This window comes from Poecilia reticulata, linkage group LG16 (assembly GCF_000633615.1).
Source record: "Poecilia reticulata strain Guanapo linkage group LG16, Guppy_female_1.0+MT, whole genome shotgun sequence".
Taxonomy (NCBI): domain Eukaryota; kingdom Metazoa; phylum Chordata; class Actinopteri; order Cyprinodontiformes; family Poeciliidae; genus Poecilia; species Poecilia reticulata.
This window is the reverse complement of record NC_024346.1, coordinates 20,016,884-20,023,350: the sequence shown is the minus strand read 5'-3', so window position 1 is coordinate 20,023,350 and position 6,467 is coordinate 20,016,884.

Sequence of the window (6,467 nt, the reverse complement as noted above, 5' to 3'; positions counted from 1 at the left end):
TATATATATAGATAGATAGATAGATATATATGAGAAGCCCTTCTTAGCTGTGTCAGGAGAGAAATAACCTAAATTGTTGCTCAGTTCGATTTGCTGGATGACGTATTGCAGCGACTGGAACCTAATTCCTGCTCGTGCCTCGGAGCTAAGGAGTGTGGACGCCTTTTACTCAGAGCAGCTGTGGACGCTCACTGCTGAATCTTGTTAATGTTATTTATTTTTATTATGTTAATGATATGAAACACTGGGACCATGGTTCAGTGGGCCAGAAATCAGGGGGGAATGTCTGACAACATATTTCCATCTTCCTCTAATGAATCCATTCATTAACAGCATACGACGATATCATTTTAGCATCCAGGGTGGAAAAACAATCTCTTTGTTGCTATTCTCCAACTTTAACAAATTACATAATTTGGTTTGATATAGTTTATTTTTTGTTCCAAATTTAATTGTTTTGGGCAAAGAAATGGGGGGGAGAAAAGAGCAGAGCAGACCAGCAATAACAACTTTGTTTTATACGTCTGTAATAAGTTATTTACACTGACAGCTCCTCTCAGCACAGACAGATATAATCAAGTGGTTTGATTGTCCCGTTTGGGCAGAAATGACTACTGTCAAATCAAAAAGACCAACAAGAGGGGGAAATAACAGATCAATCAAAAAGCAGCAGAGCCTTTTCCTCACATATTATCTTGTTGTTAAAACAGCCAGCCCACCAAGACTCTTTGGTGCAACATGTCATTTTGCTTGTCCCTTGTAAAAGAGAGATGTATATTTTATCTATAAACTGACTTAAAAGTCAACATAATAGCAGCTCTGTAAATTACATGGGCCAAATCTTTCAAAGCAAGAATTCATTTCTGTCTGAGTCTGCAGAGAAGAATTTAGCAGTGCAAACTCAAACTCCAAAACAAAAACAAAAAAACATTGAAATGTGGCACCATCTGAATAATAAAAACACAAAAGTGGCACAGAAAGAAGCACAAACAAGAAGAACGAGCAAGCGATATACTGGAAACAGAGAGCCTGTGATTCACAGAGTTCAAATGTAAAAATGTGTGCTTTCCTCTGTGTTCATTCCTTACAAGCACATTTAAAAAGTTTGCAACTTGAGAGGCAGAAAAAGACCCGACCTGAGCAAAACCCAACAAGAAATACGTTTACAAAATCTATAATTTTATCTTCATTCTTTCAGATTTCTTAATATTTCCCTTGGCAACATTTTTTCTCCTTCTAAAGCTCCTATAATAGTTAACTTTGTGCGGTATCTCTATAGACATAACTTTCACCATCAACACTAAGGATTTGCTGTATGTCCAGTGATGATACTTTCGGATTTTCCAGAAATGTTTAGCATCTTGTGATCTGCTTTGATCATGAACTTGTTTGGATCACCAGATATTGGGCATGTTGAGATGAATTAATTTTCCACTTGACATTTACTGTGGAACGATTGATTTCAATTTATTTTCAAACCTTTCTATATCTCTTACAGTCTTCTTTCACCTTTTTTTTCTTATCCACCACAAATGGCCAATTTTGAATTTTAAAATAGTACTTTATTTACTATTTTACTATTAAAACATCCACATCTGTGTATTCTTTTTTTTTTCATATAACTTTTTTTTCACTGATAACATTTCCTAAAGGTCGTCTCTTCTTATTGCTCCACCTTTAGGCGACTTCACCAACAGGAGAACCTCACAGGTTGCGTTCGTTGTTTCTTGAGATAACAGAAAAGGTCCGGGGCAGGACCTTGTGTGACGTTCACGAAACACGGCTGGCTGTCTTAGCGTTTTTTGTAGAGAAACTGACAAAAGAAAATTCGAAAAGAGCCGCGGTTTAAGGAAAACTTTCATTTTTAGAAAAGCAGGCTTGGAGCCATTGTTATCATTTTTAGTAGTACTGAAATTGTCAAATCAAAAAGAAAAGTGAAGTGAACATTGCATTTTTCTTTTCACTTCATTTACACTGACATTAGCATGCCAGACTAAAGAGTCCTCTTGAACCCAGAATAAAGCAATTAGAAACCTCTCCACTGTGTCTGGAAGAGAGCTGTGTAGTGACAGTGAGTCATCCGAGGCACTGCTGGCTCTCCTTCTTTTCTCTGCATTGTCTTTATGTTAATTGACACTTGACAAAGTACAGTAACATCGCCTTCATAATTTCTTGGAAGACTTGGCCTGTCTTGACATACTTACAAATGAACTGCTTGTCAAGTTGACAAAAAGCTACTGAGTTCTGTTGAACCGATTTACATTCTCTGGCTCCGTTTGGCCCCGCTCTCTTGTGAACAACCAAATTAAATTGTCTAATTTAAATTGTTCTCGTGGCTGCAGAAAACAGCGCGATGGCTCCTCTGTGTGTTAGCCTCTAGAAAATAGCCTTTTATGAAGTTGTCTCTTCTGAGCCAGTGAAAACGGTTTTTGTCCTTATCAAAACTGGATGACTGTGTTGGTAGGAAAACGCCTTGCTCACGAGTTCTGTAAGTCAGGGGGAAGAAAAATTGAAAACATACCAGACTGTGTGATTACGCTCTTCTTTTATCTAAAATAAAATTAATATTTTCTTTTATTACACTTAGGTTAATATTTAGAGTACTACATATCTTCAAAGGGTTTTTAATTAGCTCCACTATCTAAACAAAAAAAATACAAAGAGCAAAAAAATCTGAGATAATCACTGTGGTATTAGCAGCGCTAAAGATGTCTGATGAGAAAATGGATGTGAATCATTGACAGCCTGGAATGCAAACCTTTCCTCTCGTTCTAAAAGCGTAAAAACTTGATCTGCTTGACTTCACGTAACAATGACAAACTGTTAGTAGAGGTCAAATAAGACACTGGAGGAGCGCTGGTGCTTTTCTTTCTTTCTTTCTTAATTTTTTTTTGCATGGAAATGACGTGTGGTGGTGGGGTCGTATGAACTGAACTGAAATCATTTACATTACTCATCAATCCCACGATGCTTTGTTTGAACTCTGTTAGCAGCAACATTACATTTTGGATGTGAACTCTCTCTTGTAAAGCAAATACAGATAAAACATATGAGACGGCATCAATTTTACCTTCCTAAAGTGGATAATTCCCTTCGTATTTCTAAAATTGGAGAAAAACCTGGCAAAATGCATGCTAACTATCAACCAGACTATCAATCTTCCTTGTCAAGTCTACTGTTAGAAACAAGTAAAATACGTAAAAAAAAAGATAACCTACTTCACTACTGATTTGGTGTTGTCTATGCTTATGAGTCACAGAGTTTATTGGCTGTGCGATGTGATCATTTTCTGTTGCGGGTTGAGGATGTGTACAGCAGTGGAAAGACAGATGTCATGATCTAAAGTAATATCAGGTTTTCCAGAATGCAGACTTTTCACAGTTTCACCATCTGACAGCTTAACAGAGCGGGTAAAGAAAATAGATCATGCCTTTACTTTGGTAATATAATTCCCCGGCTTCACTTTCCATCTTAATGCCATTTGCTTTTTCAGTCAAAGAAAATGTATTCAAAGCAATGGGTAAATAATTCACTGAAATGAGCAAAGAAAAAAAAAATTTAATCTATTCAACCCGCTGATGAGAATGCAGTCCTGAGTGCTGCTTGTCTGTGCTTAAGAAAAAACATGATGAAACCCTCTTCCATTTATTGCCTGCTTTCTCCTGTCATCAGGATAACAACACCTGTGCATCAGCTCTCCATCCATTTTGCAAAGGTTTAATATTTACCATAAAAGGGTCTTTTTCATGGTGACTGTATCAGTGTGAGCCAACCATTTAGGATTCATCCGGTTTTTATTCTCGCTGCTGTTTGAGGCAGCTGTCCATGGAGTTGGTGTGAAACCTAAATGCAATCTCAACACAGCACTTTGGAGGTGTACAAAATGGAACATCTACTGTCTAATAAGCAATTATGATGTTTTTCTCTGAGCTTCTCATTGGATTTATCTGTGACACTTTCTTCTTGAATTTTTGATTCATGTCCCATTGGTGCCACATTTACTGGATTTTCAAATCTTTGTGCAGCACACTGAGCCTCAGATGGATTTACTAAACCCACCTAGACCAGTCTCTAGGTGGGTGGACAAATTATTACAAGCCAGTACTGAAAAAGGTGGAAGTGGAAGCTATCTAAGTTTAAAGTATTTTTTTAAATCCATAGCAAATTTTCCAACTTAGATTTGCACAATACTGTATGTAAAACATTGCATGTAAAACATTTAGAAAATTTTTTAAAACATTTAGAAAAATGTTTTACATGCAAGTAAACACTGGAAATTTGTCATTTCTAACTTTGTCTAATTAAAGTTTAAAAAATAAAAATAAAAAATGTGGGCATTAATGTTCATTAGCAAAGATATTTACTTAAGAACATTTACATTTATTGGTTGTGAGTAGAAGATAAGATAAATTAAGTTACTCTTTGTAGACATGTTTTGAAAAATATTTGCAGTTTGAAATTTTATTAGGAGGAACAATTTCCTCCAATGGCAATTTCTAATGATAATCGACAGAGTATAACGTGCATTTTTTTAAACAATATATTTTGTAAGTAGCAATATCATAATAATTGGACAGCATTATTTTTTGGTTTTGTTACTTATTTTCTGAAATCTCTTGATTCCGCCTCTTATTGCTGCTCTGCTTGCCTGTGAAAGGCCATATTTTGATAGGTTTCCCTTTGTTTGTGTGCTAGTTTTAATCATCTCCACGACTGTCTGCTCTTTTGCTCTTCATTTCAAGATGCTTTTTGTTATCCATTGTTCTCTAACAAACTTCCGAGGCCATCAAACGATGGGCTGGATTCATATTGGGACTAAATTACAAGTGGAATTATTTACTAATTTGGTCAACAGCAGTTAGTTGTACTGGTTGATTGAGGATTAATGATGAATGAATTGATGTACAATAATTGCATGTTTAACATAGTGAAGAATATTGCAGTAAAGCATTTGTTTTGCTTTGTCCAAAGGACGTAACATAATTCACTGATATGAACTGTGGAGAAAATATTTCAAGCATTTCCAAATACCAAATGAAAAGCCCAAGTGCCAAAAAAAACAAAATCCCTTTAACATAAGTCCAAACAGTAAAATTTTCTTAATTGTGATATATTTCTTTTTTTTTTTTTTACTGAATATTGAAGAAAATATTTTCCTTCATCATACAGAATGTGCATTAAACATGCATGATCTCTAACAAACAGAAAATAGCTATCACTCTGAAACATGGACAGATTTTTTTATTTTTTATTTTTTTTCCAGTGTAAATGAATCAACCACACCAGCAGCTTTTAACTAAGCTCGTCCCTGAGCACAGATGGATTTTGGAGTTAGAGCTCACTCTTATCAAAGAATGTTGCATGTACAACCAGTCATGTTGGCCACATGAGGAGCATGTGATTGAACTCTCCTGGGTGCATGCAAGGTGTGACAGGCATGGAGAGCAAGGGTCTAGAAGCCACCCTGCAGTTCTGAGACAAGCAGGGTCGGCAGGTTAATGAAAACATCAAACAGCTTCCTGAAGAAGCCAGTTCAACACGGAGCTGCAGGGATGATCAAGGCTCCCTCTGGACTAGCTTTGGAAAAAAAAAAAAATCCAAACACAATAATCTGTGATTTAAGTCCAGACAAACAGGCTATTTTCAGGGTATGGAGAAAAGCAAATTTCATCTCCTCACACTAAATGGAAATCAGCCAAATGAAATAACCTCAGCTTCAAATAGAAATTTGTTGTTTTTCTTTTTAACTCTGTTTGGTGGCATTTCCATTCAAACGGTGTCGTCTTAGTTCCATTTCACATTTTTCAGTTCATTATGTTCACAACCTTTTTTTTCCCAGAATGGGCACTTTCAGAAAGTTTAACTAGAAATAAAAAGACTCAATTCCCTATGTGCTGTTTTAATTGTGGTCCTAAAATGTCATCCAAGCAGTTTGCCTAAAAGAAAAAAATAAATTTCTGTGACTGAAGTGACACTTTCTCTCCTCAACCTAATGTATGACTAAGTGAACATATAGTCATCTGCCTGCAAAGTGCATTTGCAGTAACAGCTTTATGTGTGCTGCTGCTGCTGTATGAGCTCCATTATGAAGTTTCCCGTGAAAGAAAAGAGGCAGTTTAAGGGCAAATCTGCTTAAAGGAAGCCGTAGTTGAATATTTTCCCCCCACTTCTGTGTTGTACGTTACGGCTGTTTTATTGTTATTGTTTGTGCCACTCTTGCAAATTCTACATGTAGGTGCATTCGTTTCATACTTACAAATGTTTCTCACTAGTGCAATTTTTGTCAGGTTGTCCTCATTTTACTGAAAAAATGCTTCTAAAACAACTTCAGCGCCTCAGTTCTGAACCAATCAAAATGAAACCTTCAGTGTTATTCATCTCAAAGTAGCTTTTCATAAAAAAAACGTGAATAAGCTGATGAACACAACAAAAACATTTTGAAATGTCACAGTAAGATAGAGAACTGG